This window comes from Macaca mulatta, chromosome 19, assembly GCF_049350105.2.
Source record: "Macaca mulatta isolate MMU2019108-1 chromosome 19, T2T-MMU8v2.0, whole genome shotgun sequence".
Classification (NCBI taxonomy): Eukaryota; Metazoa; Chordata; class Mammalia; order Primates; family Cercopithecidae; genus Macaca; species Macaca mulatta.
Window position 1 is genome coordinate 15146284 of NC_133424.1, and position 17689 is coordinate 15163972.

General features: G+C 51.9%; 2 protein-coding genes across 4 annotated transcripts in view; one reads left to right on the plus strand and one right to left on the minus strand.

The window, feature by feature from the left end:
• Positions 1 to 17689, minus strand: part of LOC114674117 (uncharacterized) — a 35525-nt gene that overhangs the window by 6798 nt on the left and 11038 nt on the right. The gene's annotated exons all lie outside the window — the stretch shown is intronic.
• TECR (trans-2,3-enoyl-CoA reductase) overlaps positions 1 to 17689 on the plus strand; it is a 37165-nt gene that overhangs the window by 2957 nt on the left and 16519 nt on the right.

Below are 17689 nucleotides of genomic sequence, written 5' to 3' on the forward strand. Positions count from 1 at the left end.
ACTACACTCCAGCTTGAACAAGAGAGTGAGAGTCTGTCTCAAAAGAAAAAAAAAAAAAGGGCGGAGAAGCTTCAAACTCACTGTTCAAAGTGACCTTGGAGGAAAATAATAAATGGATATTTTGCTGTGTTCTTTGTTATTCTCTACCAACCTTTGCCACGTACCCATGGAGGCGATAGCGACAGGGCTTCTGGGTGGGAGAAGCAGTTGTCTCCTGGCCTAGCGGATTGCATAGCAAGCAGATTAGTTTAACTGCGTGTGTTTATTATAGATGAATAAAAATAGAAAAGATGCTTTCACTCACATTTAACAAGCAATTTGAGAAAAGGTTTATCTACATCAAAGAATGTATTTCTGGCCGGGCGAGGTGGCTCATGCCTGTAATCCCAGCACTTTGGGAGGCTGAGGCGGGTGAATCACTTGAGATCAGGAGTTCGAGACCAGCCTAGTCAACATGGTGAAACCTCGTCTCTACTAAAAACAAAAAAATTAGCTGGGCATGGTGGCGCGTGCCTGTAGTTCCAGCTACTGGCTCAGAGGCTGAGGAATGAGAATCACTTGAACCTGGGACGCGGAGTTGCAGTGAGCCAAGATCACGCCACTGTACTCCAGCCTGGGTGACACAGCGAGACTCCGTTTTAAAAAGGTAATAATAAATAAAGGATATATTTCAGCTGGGCACAGTGGCTTATGCCTGTAATCCCAGCACTTTGGGAGGCCAAGGTGGGCAGATCACGTGAGGTCAGGAGTTCGAGACCAGCCTAGCCAACATAATGAAACCCCATCTCCACTAAAAATACACATATTAGGCCGGGCGCGGTGGCTCACGCCTGCAATCCCAGCACTTTGGGAGGCTGAGGCGGGCGGATCATGAGGTCAGGAGATCGAGACCATCCTGGCTAACACGGTGAAACCCTGTCTCTACTAAAAATACAAAAAATTAGCTGGGCGTGGTGGTGGGTGCCTATAGTCCCAGCTACTCGGGAGGCTGAGGCAGGAGAATGGCGTGAACCCGGGAGGTGGAGCTTGCAGTGAGCTGAGATCGCGCCACTGCACTCCAGCTTGGGAGACAGAGCAAGACTCCGTCTCAAAAAAACCCAAAAAACCAAAAATTAGCCGGGTGTGGTGGTGGGCGCCTGTAATTCCAGCTACTTGGGAGGCTGAGGCAGGAGAATCACTTGAACTCAGGAGGTGGAGGTTGCAGTGAGCTGAAATTGCGCCATTACACTCCAGCCTGGGTGACAAGAGCGAGACTCTGTCTCAGAAAAAAAAAAAAAAAAAAAAGAATCTATTTCTGCTTGGGACTAAATCCATCCTCCCACCCTCAAGCAGTCTCTTGTCCACTGAGAGGTTAGTCCCCTTCAAAAGACTTTTTGGTCCCTGGAGAGACCTTGGAGATTATGAAGTACAAGTTACAGTTGATAGAGGTAACGCCCAGAGGGGTGCAGGACGTGCTGACTGTCACACAATGAATTAATGTCTGGCTGAGGACTGATATCATGGCAGTTGGGATCCCAGCAGGAGGGGAGATTGGTGGCTGTTTCCATAGTAGCCTCATATCACTGCCAAATCTCATCTGATCTGAGAGGAAAAGTTATCCATTCTGTGGCCTGATTGAGGTGAAGCCTCTAGCTAGAACAGGTCACCTCCAGGCCTTGGCTGAAACCCTCCTCTTAGAATGCCAGAGCAGGCCTTGGCATTGTCTTGGGGTCAGAGCTAGGTCGGTAAGCGAACTGCTTATCCTAGGACACGGTAGTGTGTGTGTGTGTGTGTATGTATGTATGTATGTATGTATGTATTTTATTGCTGTTTTTGCCACTGCAGATGAGACTCAAAGCAATGAGCCCAGTAGCAACTGGAAAAATAGCTACTACATCCTGTAAATGAGCCTGTTAATTCCAGAGAAAATCAGTCTCTTCAGCCTCCAGCTGTTCAGGTCGCTGCCTATTTCCTGCAGCCGAGTACCCAGAGGTGAGGAAGCCTCAGCTTCTTGGGGTCCCCACAACCCGCATTTAGGATGCTTGCTTTTTTTTTTTGTTTTGAGACGGAGTCTCCCTCTGTCACCCAGGCTGGAGTGCAGTGGCGCGATCTCAGCTCACTGCAACTTCCACCTCCCCAGTTCAAGTGATTTTCCTGCCTCAGCCTCCCAAGTAGATGTTATTACAGGCGCATGCCCCCACGCCCGGCTAAGTTTTGTAGTTTTAGTAGAGATGGGGTTCCACCATGTTAGTCCAGGCTGGTCTCGAACTCCTGGGCTCAAGCGATCCTCCTGCCTTGGTGTCCCAAAATGCTGGGATTATAGGTGTGAGCCACCGCGCCTCGCCCAGGGGTCAGTCTTATTAGCACCTGATCGGATGGGAACTAGTGTTCCACTTTACAGATAATGCAGCTCAAGCTCAGAGAGGTAAACTCAGCTGGTCAGGGTCACAGAGCCTGGAAGCTGGGGAGCTGAACCTGGGTTTGTCTGACTCTAGTTTTCTCCACGCTAATGGCTTCTCTGCTGATGCTGTCCTAGGACAGCTGGTGGCTGTCCTGCTATGTTCAGAGGACAGAGCATCCCTGAAGGGAGGGTGAGGTGCTGCGGGTCAGTGTGGACTGCTGGGAGAGGATCTCTGTCCTAAAATCAGATGGGCTGCCCCTTGGAGTAAAGGCAGGATTGACAGTGATGAGCCTTGGCTGGGTGCGGTGGTTCACGCTTATAATCCCAGCACGTTGGGAGGCTGAGGCAGGAGAATCACCTGAGGTCAGGAGTTCGAGACTAGCCTGGCCAACATGGCAAAACCCCGTCTCCAATAAAAATATAAAAATTAGCAGGGTATCATGGCGCGCACCTGTAATCACAGGTACTCGGGAGACTGAGGCAGGAGAATTCATTTGAACCTGGGAGGCAGAGGTTGCAGTGAGCTCAGATTGTGCCACTGCACTCCAGCCTGGGCAACAGAGTGAGTCTGTCTCAAAAAAACAAAACAAAAAAACAGAAAGTGGCGAGCCTTGAGCTGTGGTGAACTATAAAGACCTTTCCTATATTAGCCGGACTCAGGCCAAATTCCTGAGGGGGTTGGGGAGGATCTTAGGCTTTTCAGATTTTCCTGCAGGCTTCTTGGCTTTGAGCAGATGGTGACTCACTGGGCAGATTCTCCTGGTGGAGTCCCTTCTGTTCCCCTGGACGTAGCTTTGTACTTAGGCAATTTCTCTGCTGTAGGCACTCAGAATCTCAGAGCCCCAGGCTTGAGGGAATTTTTCTTGTTTAACTTCTGTAAAGTTACAGATGAGGGACCTGAGACCCAGAGAAGGTGGCCTTTTCCAGGGCTGCAGGCCAGTTCCCCTTTGGGTTGGGCAGTATTGATGATTGATACTGGGAAGGTGGCAGTGCCGGCGGGCTTTGGATCAGTGCTGGGCTCATATGCTTAACTGCCACTGACAAGGTTTGGAGCCCATGGGCAAGTTCTTTAGCCTCTTGAGCTAGTTGTATTTTTCTTTTTTTTTCCTGAGACAGAGTACCCCCTCTGTTGCCCAGGCTGGAGTGCAGTGGTGCCATCTTGGCTCACTGCAACCTCTGCCTCCCGGGTTCAAGTGATTCTCCTGCCTCAGTCTCCTGAGTAGCTGGGTTTACAGGCACCCACCGCCACGCCTGGCTAATTTTTGTATTTTTAGTAGAGATGGGGTTTCACCATATTGGCCAGGCTGGTCTCGAACTCCTGACCTTAAGTGATCCCCCCGCATTGACCTCCCAAAGAGTTGGGGTTACAGGTGTGAACCCCCACGGCTGGCCTTGACCTAGCTTTTTCATCCATAAAATGACACCTCGGTGTGCGAGACCTGGCTCACATTGTCTGATGGTGTGCATCTTCCCAACTCTGTGTTCAGGGATAGCAGGCTGACATCGCTAAGTCACAGGTAGGGTATTTACACCACGGAAAGTGGCAAGCGCTACAGCCCAAGCCCCTTCCTGTCTCCTGCCGGATGTTCATATTGACCGGGATAGTTGTCCCTGCATCCCAGGGTTATTATTGTTTGAAGGGGTTCTTGGTCTGGTGAACATTGGATGAGCAGATACATGCCTGGAAAGCCTCAGCTTGGTGCAGCACCTTGCAGCAGCTAACATTTGACAAGTAGTGTGACCCTACTCACCTCTGGACACAGGGCAGATGTGGGGAGGCGGGGCCGAGGAGGCGGGGCTTGAGGAAGGGGAAGGGTGCGGAGGAGCGGGAGGCGGTTGCCGAGGAGGGGGAGGCGGGTCCCGAGGAGTGGGAGGCAGAGCTGAGCAGGAAAAGGCGTGTCCTGAGGAGGAGGAGGAGGCAGGGCCGAGGTGGAAGCGGCAGGTCCGGAGGAGGAGGGGCAGGGCTGAGGTGGAGGAGGCGGGGCCGGGATGTGAGAGGCGGGGCCAGGGATGGGGAGACGAGGCTGTGGAGGAAGAGGTGGGGATCAGGAAGAGGAGGCGGGGCAAGGAGAAAGCCGTGGGACCTGGGAGGGGGAGACGGGACCGAGTAGCAAGAAAGTGGGACGGGATGAGTGGTGGGCTTTGGTGTGTGCCAGGTGGAGTAGCTGTTTCAGCCGCACCCAGGTGGGTTTAGAGGCTCCACCAGCTGGGCCCAGCAAAGCCCTCTGGACTGACTGGTTCCTGAGGAGATCAGAGGAGGGTTGACAGCCTTGAGTAAGGGCGGTGCTTGGAAAGGCCTTGCAGCTCTGATAAGGTGGTTGGGTTTGGTCGGGAATCCTGCACTTTCACTGACAAGTCTGGCTGCGTGAGAAAGGCCAGAGACCTTGAGCTAGTTGGTCAAGTTCAGGCCGAGTCTTAACACCTTCTTGCTGATATTGACAGTGGCAGCTGAGAATATTTTAATACCTGGGACATTTCCCGCAGCAGCCAGAACATAGTAATCGTCCTAGTAAATTACGGTGAATATAGTGCTTAATTCTAAGTGGGTTTTCTTTTTTTTTCTTTTTTTGAGACGAAGTCTCGCTCTTGTCCCCTAGGCTGGAGTGCAATGGCGTGATCTCGGCTCACTGCAACCTCCGCCTCCCGGGTTCAAGCAGTTCTCCTGCCTCAGCCTCCTGAGTAGCTGGGATTACAGGCGCGTGCCACCACACCCGGCTAGGTTTTGTATTTTTAGTAGACACGGCGTTTCACCATGTTGGCCAGGCTGGTCTGAAACGCCTGACCTCAGGTGATCCGCCCAGCTCAGCCTCCCAAAATGTTGGGATTACAGGCATGAGCCACGGCGCCCCGCAGTGTCAGTGCTTCTTATCTAGTAACATATCTAACTGTCATACTAAACATAAGAAATAGATGCTGTTCTTATCTCTACTTGACTGATGGAGAAACTGAGACGCAGAAGGTGAAGCGACTTGTCCACAGCTAGTGGGTAGCAGAGCTGGGATTCTTTTAGAACCAGGGTGGGCTTCGCTGTGGGTCGTGCACTGGGGGAAGAATGAAGCGTGTGGTGGTGGTAAAGGACTTGGAGGCCACCCACTCTGCCCTTGGGACAGTGACTTAACCTAAGCTTCAGTTTTGTCACCTGTGAGACCAGGATAAGGACACCTGGAGGCCTGCGGGGGAGTGTGAAGTTCCCAGCAGGCTTCGTGGCCCACAGGCAGGGTAAACATCATTAAGCAGAGAGGGACCCACGTTAGGCAGGTAAGGACAGGTCGGCATCCCCAGGGCTGCCTGAGATGCTTTTGGCATCTGACCTCTTTGGAAGGCCTCAAAACTTTTTTTTTTTGTTTTTTTTGAGATGGAGTCTCACTCTGTGACCAGGCTGGAGTGCAGTGGCGTAATCTCGGCTCACTACAACCTCCGCTTCCTGGGTTCAAACGATTCTCCTGCCTTAGCCTCCCAGGTAGCTGGGATTACAGGCGTGCGCCACCGTGCCTGGCTAATTTTTGTATTTTTAGTAGAGACAGGGTTTCACCATCTTGGCCAGGCTGGTCTTGAACTCCGGGCCTCGTGATCCACCCGCCACGGCCTCCCAAAGTGCTGGGATTACAGGCGCGCCACTGCGCCTGGCTGAGAAAGGCCTCATAACTTAATGAAGAAGGTCCACCAGGTGCCAGGAGACAGACTGATGCCAAATATATGCCCAGAAGATAGAGGAAGAAACCCAGATGCCAGTGCCTCGGTTTTGATATAATGTCACACACTATGCAAGTCACATTTTTTTTGTGTGTGTGTGACAGAGTCTCGCTCTGTCGCCCAGGCTGGAGTGCATTGATGCGATCTTGGCTCACTGCAAGCTCCACCTCCCAGGTTCACGCCATTCTCCTGCCTCAGCCTCCCGAGTAGCTGGGACTACAGGCGCCCGCCACCATGCCTGGCTCATTTTTTGCATTTTTAGTAGAGACGGGTTTTCACCGTGTTAGCCAGGATGGTCTCAATCTCCTGACCTCGTTATCTGCCTGCCCCGGCCTCCGAAAGTACTGGGATTACAGGCGTGAGCCACTGCACCTGGCCACAAGTCACATTTTGAGATGATCAGCTCTTTTTTTCCTCATAGGAAGACCCTTGGGGAAGTCACAACACACTCAGAGCCAGTTTTTGATCTCTTATGACAAAGAATCATCCCAGAAATGGAGGCTGGAAGACAGTCTAGCCACCAGCTGCCTATCACAGCTGCCTCAGTAGGCGCATGCTGCTTCTGTTCCTGCTCCCTCCTGGCTCGCTGTCCCTCACCCAGCCACAGGCAGAAGGCCTTTTTGCCTGTGAGTGAGAGGATCTTAGTGTGCCATGACTCAGAACCCTCCCTCAGAGGCTGCTTGTCATCTGTCCCCTGCTTTCCTCACTTGTCACTGCGCTACTGTCTTTCATCTCTGCAGATACCCAAAGCCACGTTCCTGCCCTGAGTACATGCTGTTCCCTCGGCCCCCGATGCCCTTCCTTCTGCTTTTCTCACGCCTGGCCCTTCCTGTTACCGAGCACTCAGCTTCCATGTCCCCCAGAGAGACCTTCCTTGGCCATCCAATCTAGAGTCCATCCCCTTGCCTGTCACCCCGCCACCCCGCTCATCTCCTTCGCAGCCCTTCTGGGCTTGGGTTGCGTTTTCTTTCTTTCTTTTTTTTTTTCTGAGACGGAGTCCTGCCCTGTTGCCCAGGCTGGAGTGCAGTGGTTGGATCTCGTCTCACTGCAACCTCTACCTCCCGGGTTCAAGGGATTTTCCTGCCTCAGCCTCCTGAGTAGCTGGGACTACAGGTGCCCGCCACCATGCCTGGCTAGGTTTTTTTTTTTTTTTTTGAGACGGAGTCTTGCTCTGTCACCCAGGCTGGAGTGCAGTGGCCGGATCTCAGCTCACTGCAAGCTCCGCCTCCCGGGTTCACGCCATTCTCCTGCCTCAGCCTCCCGAGTAGCTGGGACTACAGGCGCCCGCCACCTCGCCCGGCTAGTTTTTTTGTATTTTTTAGTAGAGACGGGGTTTCACCGGGTTAGCCAGGATGGTCTCGATCTCCTGACCTCGTGATCCGCCCGTCTCGGCCTCCCAAAGTGCTGGGATTACAGGCTTGAGCCACCGCGCCCGGCCAATTTTTTTTGTATTGTTTAGCAGAAACGGGGTTTCACTATGTTGGCCAGGCTGGTCTTGAACTCCTGACCTCAGATGATCCGCCTGCCTCGGCCTCCCAAAGTGTGGGATTACAGGCGTGAGCCACCACGCCTGGCTGGGTTAGTTTTTGTATTTTTATTTATTTATTAAAAAATACATTTTTTGGAGGCAGAGTCTTGCTCTGTCGCCTAGACTGGAGTGCAGTGGTACGATCTTGGCTCTCTGCAACCTCCACCTCTGGGCTTCAAGCATTCTCCTGCCTCAGCCTTTTGAGTAGCTGGGATTACTGGTGCCCACCACCATACCCCCCTAATTTTTTTTTGAGACAGAGTCTTGCTCTGTCACCCAGGCTGGAGTGCAGTGGCGCAATCTCGGCTCACTGCAAGCTCTGCCTCCTGGGTTCACGCCATTCTCCTGCCTCAGCCTCCCCAGCAGCTGGGACTACAGGTGCATGCCGCCTCGCCTGCCTAATTTTTTTGTAGTTTTAGTAGAGATGGGATTTCACTGTGTTAGCCAGGATGGTCTCGATCTCCTGACCTTGTGATCCGCCCGCCTCATCCTCCCAAAGTGCTGGGATTACAGGCGTGAGCCACTGCTCCCGGGCAATTTTTGTATTTTTAGTACAGATGGGGTTTCACTGTGTTGGCCAAACTGGTCTTGAGCTCCTGACCACAGGTGATCCACCTGCCTCGGCCTCCCAAAGTGCTGGGATTACAGGCATGAGCCACCATGCCTGGCCACAATTTTTGTATTTTTTTTTTTTTTTTTTTTGAGACAGAGTCTCGCTCTGCCGCCCAGGCTGGAGTGCAGTGGCCGGATCTCAGCTCACTGCAGGCTCCGCCTCCCGGGTTCACGCAATTCTCCTGCCTCAGCCTCCCCAGTAGCTGGGACTACAGGCGCCCGCCACCTCGCCCGGCTAGTTTTTTTTGTATTTTTTAGTAGAGACGGGGTTTCACCGTGTCAGCCAGGATGGTCTCGATCTCCTGACCTCGTGATCCGCCCGCCTCGGCCTCCCAAAGTGCTGGGATTACAGGCTTGAGCCACCGCGCCCGGCCAATTTTTGTATTTTTATATTGAGGTTTCACCATGTTGGCCAGGATGGCCTTGAATTCTTGATCTTAAGTGATCTGCCCGCCTCGGCCTCCCAAGTAGCTGGGACTGCAGGTGCATGTACCACTATGTCTGACTGTTATTTTATTTATTTATTTAATTTATGTTTTGAGATGGAGTGTTGCTTTTGCCCAGGCTGTAGTGCAGTGGAGTGATCTCGACTCACTGCAACTTCCGCCTTCCGGTTTCAAGCCATTCTTTTGCCTCAGCCTCCTGAGTAACTGGGACTACAGGCCACACATGGCTAATTTTGATATTTTTAGTAGAAACAGGGTTTCACCATGTGGGCCAGGCTGGTCTTGAACTCCTGAGCTCAAGTGATCTGCCCACCTCGGCCTCCCGAAGTGCTGGGATTACAGGCATGAGCCATTATACTCGGCCAGTGCCTGGCTAATTTTTAAAGGATTTTTTTGGTAGAGGCACAGACTTACCATGTTGCCCAGGCTGGTCTTGAATTCCTTGGCTCAAGTGATCTCCTGCCTCAGCCTCTCAAAGCTCTGGGATTCTAGGTGTGTGCCACCGTGCCTGGCCGGAAACCAGCTTCTTCTGGCCTCTTGGCCACAAGCCCCGGGCCTATCCTGCCCGTGGCTGTCCTGTTCCCCATCATCTCAACCCTCCTGGCACAGGGGCCCTTCTGAGATGGAAGCTGCCAAGACAACACTGGGGCCTGCCCCTCACCACACAGGTTGTCGGCAGGTTCTGCTGGTCCAGGCCTTTTCCCGTCATGGGGCCCTGCCTCTCTTTTCCAGCCCATCACTTATTCATTAGTTCATCCGTTCCAACATGTTTTTTCCCCTCTTATCAATGCTAAGAATCCTGGGAAGAATGAACCACTTTCTCTGCCCTCAAGATCTTTTCATTTAAGCCAAGACCTGAAGGTGGAGGTCTTTGGGGCCAGGGGCCAGGGAGGAGAATGGTGTTCTAGGCAGAGGGAACCGAGTGGTGTGTGCAGAGGCATGGAGCCCGGGGTTTGCAGATGTCCCACGTTGAGGGATGAGGCTGACAGGGCAGGGCTTCGTAGCCACCCAGAGAGACCTGTGGACTTCATTTCATTTTTTTTTTTTTTTTTTTTGAGATGGAGTTTCACTCTTGTCACCCAGGCTGGAGTGCAGTGGCGTAATCTTGGGTCACTGCAATCTCCGCCTCCTGGGTTCAAGGGATTCTCCTGCCTCAGCCTCCTGATTAGCTGGGATTACCAGCTAATGTGCCACCATGCCTGGCTTATTTTTTGTATTTGTAGTAGAGACAGGGTTTCACCATGTTGGCCAGGCTGGTTGCGAACTCCTGACCTCAAGTGATCTGCCTACCTCGGCCTTCCAAAGTGCTGGGATTACCGGTGTGAGCCACTGTGCCCTGCCTCATTTTGATGGCAATGAAAGTCCCTTTCCTGTTTTATTCAATTACCTATGAATTATTGTTTTTAGTAGAGATGGGGTCTTGCTATATTGCCCAGGCTGGTCTCTGACTCTTGGGCTCAAGTGATCCTCCTGCCTTGACCTCCTAAAGCGCTGGGATTACAGGTGTGAGACACCATGCCCGACCACATTCTGCTGATTTTACCTAAAAGTTTCCCTACCGGAGGGCAGTTCATTTTTTAAATCCTTAGGGGACCCTCATAGTGTATTTTGTTTGTTTGTTTGTTTGTTTGTTTGTTTTTGAGATGGGGTTTCACTTTTGTGGTCCAGGCTGGAGTGCAGTGGTGCAATCTCGGCTCACTGCAACCTCCGCCTCCTGGGTTCAATCGATTCTTCTGCCTCCTGAGTAGCTGGGATTACAGGCGTCCAGCACCACTCGCGGCTAATTTTTTTATTTTTAGTAGAAACGGTGTTTCGCTCTATTGGCTAGGGTGGTCTCGAACTCCTGACCTCAGGTGATCCACCCGCCTTGGCCTCCCAAAGTGTTGGGATTATAGGCGTTGAGGCACTGTGCCCGGCCACCATGGTGTTTGTAGTGAAAACGCACAGAGCACTTGCTCCTTATTCTGAGAAGCGTACCGTGGATTGCGTGTGGGGTTTACCGGGAGCAGATCGACTCACCCCAGTTCCATGGTTGGCTGGACGTGGGTCATGAGTGTTTCCCAGCCCTGCAAGGTGTGAAGGCCCTCTCTGTGGCCCTGTCGCTGTGTCACACTGACCTGGCCCTGTCCCTGCTCGAACCTGGCTCTTATGTAAGCCGAGGCAGCCACTCACAGACTGCCTGAGAGACTGCAGGGCTTTGTGCGGTCTCCTGGGTCTTTCTAAATTCTTTTTTTTCCCCCCCATTTGAAAGTGAACAGGGATCACTGGCCGGAGCGTGGGAACTGGGCTTGTCCTCAGGGTGAGGGCCAAGTTGGGGGTGGGGGTGGGAAGTTAACACAAGCCCTGGGGCTTCAGGAACCATCTGGAAACAGGCTGAAGTCAGGGAGCTGAGCCTCGAGGCTCCTTGTGGGGAGAAGCTGTTCCTGCAGACACACCTCAAGTGTCTAACTCAGGAGGCGGGCAGGTGGGTGGAGCTGCTGAATGAACGTTTCTCAGGAGCTGGGTGGGGTTGGAGGATTGCAGAGGGTGGGGTGGGGGTGTGTGTGCAGATACTGGAATTCCTGAGGAGACATGTATGGTTGGAAACAGTGTATTGTTGGGATATTACTTGTTTCAGATAATCGTCCCCACCCCTGCGGAGTCTCCCTTTGTTGCCCAGGCTGGAGTGCAATGACACAATCTTGGCTCACTGCAACCTCTGCCTCCCAGGTTCAAGCGATTCTCCTGCCTCAGCCTCCTGAGTAGCTGGGATTACAGGCGCCCGCCACCACGCCCGGCTAATTTTTGTATTTTTAGTAGAGACGGAGTTTCACCATGTTGGCCAGGCTGGTCTCGAATTCCTGACCTCAAATGATCCTCCCGCCTCAGCCTCCCAAAGTGCTAGGATTACAGGCGTGAGCCAACGCGCCGGGCCCAGAGAATAGTTTTAACAAAGTCTCCCAGCCAGGGGTGGGGGATCCACAGAGGACAGAGCTGGAGAATCCCGATCCAAATACTGGTGTGGGGACGGTTTCTGGAGAGGCTGGCTGTGTGGTCTTGGTCTGAATGTGACAGAATACCTCCAAGAGGCCTCTGCCCCTGACTCAGCCAGGCTGTGCTCATCACCTTGTCACCACTCACCTTGTCACCACTCATGTCTGAGTTCTCCGCACGGCACTTGGCACCTTCTGATAAGGCATGTTTGTGTAAGCTCCCGGCTCTACCCTGTAACCCCTGGCCCTGGGGAGGGTCTCCGGATACTTGTGGAATGAGTATGTGAATGTTGGTTAGAGGCCACTGTCCTACAGAGCAAAGCACGGGACAGGTTCAGGCGTTCAGCCGCATAATTGATGTCTGTCCTCAAAAGTCACTGCAGCTGATGAGGACAAAGGTGCTTGCATGATCTCAGGGTGTGCGGCCATTCTGCGGGACTGGCAGGTCTGGTTTTGAGCGTGGGTCCTGAGCTTATAGCATATCCTTGATGACAGTAGTGGAGGGTTCTGCTCTTCGCTGCTGTGGAGTTTGGCCATTCCTTTTTTTTTTTTTTTTTTTGAGACGGAGTCTCGCTCTGTCGCCCAGGCTGGAGTGCAGTGGCGCGATCTCGGCTCACTGCAAGCTCCGCCTCCCGGGTTCACGCCATTCTCCTGCCTCAGCCTCCCGAGTAGCTGGGACTACAGGCGCCCACAACCGCGCCCGGCTAATTTTTTGTATTTTTAGTAGAGACGGGGTTTCACCGTGGTCTCGATCTCCTGACCTTGTGATCCGCCCGCCTCGGCCTCCCAAAGTGCTGGGATTACAGGCGTGAGCCACCGCGCCCGGCCTTTTTTTTTTTTTTTTTTTGAGACAGGGTCTCGCTCTGTCAGCCAGGCTGGAGTGCAGTGGCACGATCACGGCTCCCTACAACCTCCAACTCCTGGGTTCAAGGGATTCTTGTGCCCCAGCCTCCCAAGTAGCTGAGACCACAGGTGCGTGCCACCACGCCCAGCTAATTTAAAAATTTTCTGTAGAGACAGGGTCTTGCTATGTTGCCTGGGCTGGTCTTGAACTCACGGGCTCCAGTGATCCTCCTGCCTCTGTTTCCCAAAGTGCTGGGATTACAGACATGAGCCACCACGCCCGGCAGGTGGCTTGTTTTGAACCAGTGACACCTCAGAATCTAGGAACTAGGGTGTCCTTTTCACTACTTCCCTCCTCTATTCCCTCCCTGGTCCAAGCCACCTGAGGCTCTGCCCTGGGTTGTTTCCAAGCCTCTCACCGCTGTCTCCGAAGCCACATTTGCTCCCCTACTGTTCGTCTGTCCCCAGCAGAGATGATTCTTCGAGAAACCCAAGCAGCCTGTGGCCCTCCAGCGATTCCTCATTGCTCAAGGGTAAAACCTAAAGCACTTGTCTTGGCTCCACTCCAGCCTGCTGCTCAGCTGCTCCCCCTACAGTTTACTCAGTTCCAGCCTCGGGTGTCACCCGCTTCCCCAAAGCTCTGTGCTACCTCAGGGCCTTTGCATTCCCCGCCAGGGAGCCTCATGCTGGCCCTCTGCTGAAATCCCATTTCCTCAGCAGGGCCTTCCCGGGCACACCCACTGTGGCCCTCTGGGCCCTCTGCCCTGCTGTCTCCTCTCCACAGCGCCTGGTACATCGTGACCCCGTATTATGTAATAGGTGCTTTGTTCACGTTCCATTGAGCACCAGCAAGCCTGGGGGGTGGGGGGGATGGCCTCTCTCAGTCGTGCACACTGTCATATCCCGGCCCCTGGATCACTGCCCGCACGCTCCTGTCACACGTAGACCCGCCTGACTGCCATTCATCACCGAGCCCAGCAGCTGGCACAGGCAGGCCCGGCGCAGCAAGAGGCACAGTCCATGTTGCTTGCTTGCATGGCGACTGCAAACTGCACAGTTAGCAGAAAAGGTTTTTGGGCGTGACAGACACCCGTGCACACGGTTGAGCCCTTTGTAAGTCTCCGTGTGACAAGTACCTCCCTGCTGTGCTTGGGAAAGGGCTGCGACTTGGGAAAAGGCTGTGTGGGTTCCCCGGCTTCTTCCTGCTGTCCCCGAGGAACACTGGAAATGGGTCACAACACAGCAAGTAATTGCAGCCGCCCTCAGGCAGAGCTGAGTGGCTCAGTATTCCATTTAAGGCTTGATCAGAGCTCCTCTGGGCCACATGGAGCCCCCAGGACATGGCTGGACTAGGAGTTGGGGCCCTGATCTCCCTCCCTGGCCAGGTCACGCCCTCCATGCCACTTGACTCTTGGGGACCTGCCTGGAAGGTGGGGGAGTGATCCAGGCTAGCTCGTCCCTGGGGACCGAGTCCTGCTGCACCTGGGGTGGTCACAAATCTGCTTTCAGAAAAATCATGGGGGTGGGGCTAGGGGGCTACTCAGCCGGGAAATCATTACAGACATTTCCGATCGTGGATCGCAGTGAAAGTTTTTGGGCATCTAACTCGGAAGTAATTCTAGATTTGGGATTTTTTTTTTGCTCTAAGAAAACTCCACCTTAGGCCAGGTGCGGTGGCTCACACCTGGAATTTCAACACTTTGGAAGGCCGAGGTGGGCACATCACTTGAGGTCAGGAGTTCAAGACCAGCTTGGTCAACATGCTGAAACCCTGCCTCTACTAAAAATACACAAATTTGCCGGTACAGTGGCACGTGCTTGTCATCCTGGCTACTTGGGAGGCTGAGGCAGGAGAATTGCTTGAACCCGGGAGGGAGAGGTTGTAGTGAGCAACCTCCTGAAGAAATTTTCTTTTTCTTATTTATTTATTATAGAAACAGGGCTCTCACTATCTCGACCTGGGTGCATGCACTACCATGTCTAGCCTGGAGTTTTCTTTTTATGCTTAGAACCTTTGGTCACTGAAATATTTCTTAAACATTAAATTTCTTTTTTTCTTTTTTTTTTTAAGACGGAGTCTTGCTCTGTTGCCCTGCCTGGAGTGCAGTGTCGCAGTCTTGGCTTGCTGCAACCTCTGCCTCTGAGGACGGGTTCAAGCCATTCTCCCATCTTAGCCTCCCAGGTAGCTGGGACTGTACAGATGCACGCCACTACACCCAGCTAGTTTCAGTATTTTTGGTAGAAACAGGGTTTCACTATGTTGGCCAGGCTGGTCTCAAACTCCTGACCTCAAGTGATCTGCCCACCTTGGCCTCCCAAAGTGCTGGGATTACAGGCATGAGCCACTGCACCCAGCCTAAAAATTAAATTTCAATTCAATGTGATAGGGTAATTAGTGCTAACCTTCAGTCATAAACATGTATTAGTATAAGATCCTATGGAGGAGGCGAACAGAAACCAACTTCAAAGCAGAAAGAGAGCAAATGTTAAAGAGCTTATTCATAGCCTCTTATTTTTTTTTTAAAGGGATAATGGTAGGGTTCAAATTACTAAAGCATTTAGACTCTGTAGATAGATTTAACAGAGCCCTGTAAATGTTTATGTAAAAATTTTAATACCGACAGTAGGCCAAAAATGACATCTTTGGCAACTCTTAAAGCTTAGGTAAAAAATACTAGATGTCACCTTAAAAATGTTGGGGGTGTATATAACATTTGCAAAATTATTTTAGGAGCAAAAAGTTTGCAGAGCACTGAGTTTGCACACTCAGATATTTCTGTCTGATTCAGGATGGGAGGGTGGTGGCAGCTGGTGCTTCTCAATGAACTGGATCTCTCCATGTGGATTTTTTATTATTTTATTTTATTATTTATTTATTTTTTGAGATGGAGTCTCGCTCTGTCGCCCAGGCTGGAGTGCAGTGGCGCAATCTCAGCTCATTGCAAGCTCTGCCTCCCGGGTTCATGCCATTCTCCTGCCTCAGCCTCCTGAGGAGCTGGGACTACAGGTGCCCGCCACCATGCCCGGTTTTTTGTTTTTGTTTTTTGTATTTTTAGTAGAGACGGGCTTTTACTGTGTTAGCCAGGATGGTCTCGATGTCCTGACCTTGTGATCTGCCCGCCTCGGCCTGCCAAAGTGTTGGGATCACAGACATGAGCCACCGCACCCGGCCTATTTTATTTTCTGTTTTTTGAGATAGAGTCTCACTCTGTTGCCCAGGCTGGAGTGCAGTGGCATGAACTCTGCTCACTGCAACCTCTGCCTCCCAGGTTCAAGCGATTCTTGTGCCTCAGTCTCCGGAGTAGCTGGGACTACAGGCGTGTGTCACCACACCCAGCTAATTTTTTGTGTTTTCAGTAGAGATGGATTTTCACCATGTTGGCCAGGATGGTCTCAAACTCCTGACCTCAGGTAATCCACCTGCCTTGGGCTCCCAAAGTGCTGGGATTATAGGCGTGAGCCACCGTGCCTGGCCTAATATGTATATTTTTTTGAGTCAGGGTCTCATTCTGTCACCCAGGTTGGAATGCAATGGTGCTATTATAGTTCACTGCAGCTTGGGCCTCCTGGGCTTAAGCAGTACTCCTGCCTCAGCCTCCTAAGCAGCTGGGACTACAGGTGCATGCCACCTACAGCCGGCTACTTTTGTTTAATTTTGGTAGAGATGGGGGTCTTGTGATGTTGCCCAGGTTGGTTTTGGGTCTTGGACTGTGGGCCTCAAGGGATCCTCCTGCCATGGCCTCCCAACCATGTGGATGTTTAATGGGCATTTCTTTTTTTTTTTTGAGACAGAGTCTTGCTCTGTCGCCCAGGCTGGAGTGCAGTGGTGTGATCTCAGCTCATTGCAACCTCTACCTCCCGGGTTCAAGCGATTCTCCTGCCTCAGCCTCCAAGTAGCTGGGACTACAGGCGCATGCCACCACGCTCGGCTAATTTTTTGTGTTCTCAGTAAAGATGGGGTTTCACTGTGTTAGCCAGGAGAGTCTCCATCTCCTGACACCATGATCCGCCCCCTTGGCGTCCTAAAGTGCTGAGATTACAGGTGTGACCCTAATGGACATTTCAAACTTTACATGTCCAAAATGGAGCTTCTGATTTTTCCCCTTGAACCTGCATTTCCCCACCCCAGTTTGTGGCAGTTCCGGCCTGTTACCCAGGCCCTAAGCTGTTTGACTCTGCTCTTTCTCTCATACCTCATGTCCAAAGGTCAGCACATCCCTAAGCTCAGCATTCTGGAATTTAACCTCTTCGCATCAGCCTCACTGCTGTTACCAGGCCTAAGCCACGGGCTGGCAAACTTAATCCACCTAGTAAAGATCTTAGGCTTTGCCTAAGGGTCTCTGCAGCACTACTCATCTCTGCCGTCTCTCTTTTTTTTTTTGGGACGGAGTTTTGCTCTGTCGCCCAGGCTGGAGTGCGGTGGTGCGATCTCAGCTCACTGCAACTTCCGCTTGCCGGGTTCAAGCAATTCTCCTGTCTCAGCCTCCCAAGTAGCTGGGATTACAGGTGCGCATCACCACGCCCAGCTAATTTTTGTATTTTAGTAGAGACAGGGGTTCGCCATATTGGCCAGGCTGGTCTCGAACTCCTGATTTCAAGTGATCTGCTCACCTTGGCCTAAAAGTGCTGGGATTACAGGCATGAGCCTCCGCATCCAGCCATCTCAGACATCTTAGTGGCAGTGATACCACTACAGTGGCAGCCATATATGAATATATCACATACAGACGTCATCCAGTGAGCATGGCATGTTCAATACAACTCTATTTATGGCCACCAAAATTGAATTTAATTTTCACGTGTCATGAAATAGGTTTCTTTGATTTCTTTTCCACCCGCTTAAAAATGGTAAAAACCTCATTTATTTTTTAAAAGATAAAACAAATGTTAAAGCCATTTTTAATTTGTTCAAAAGCCGGCAGTAGACCAGAGTCGCCCTCTCGGCTGTAGTTTGCTGACCCCTTTGTCTAAGCCATCATTATCTTCACAGAATTATTTCTACAACCTTTAATTGGACTTTTTTTTTTTTTTTGAGATGCAGCTTTACTCTGTTGCCAGGCTAAGGGTGCAGTGGCGCGATCTCGGCTCAACACAACCTCCGCCTCCCGGGTTCAAGCAGTTCTCCTGCCTCAGCCTCCCAAGTAGCTGGGACTACAGGCATGTGCCACCATGCCCAGCTAATTTTTGTATTTTTCATAGAGACGGGGTTTCACCA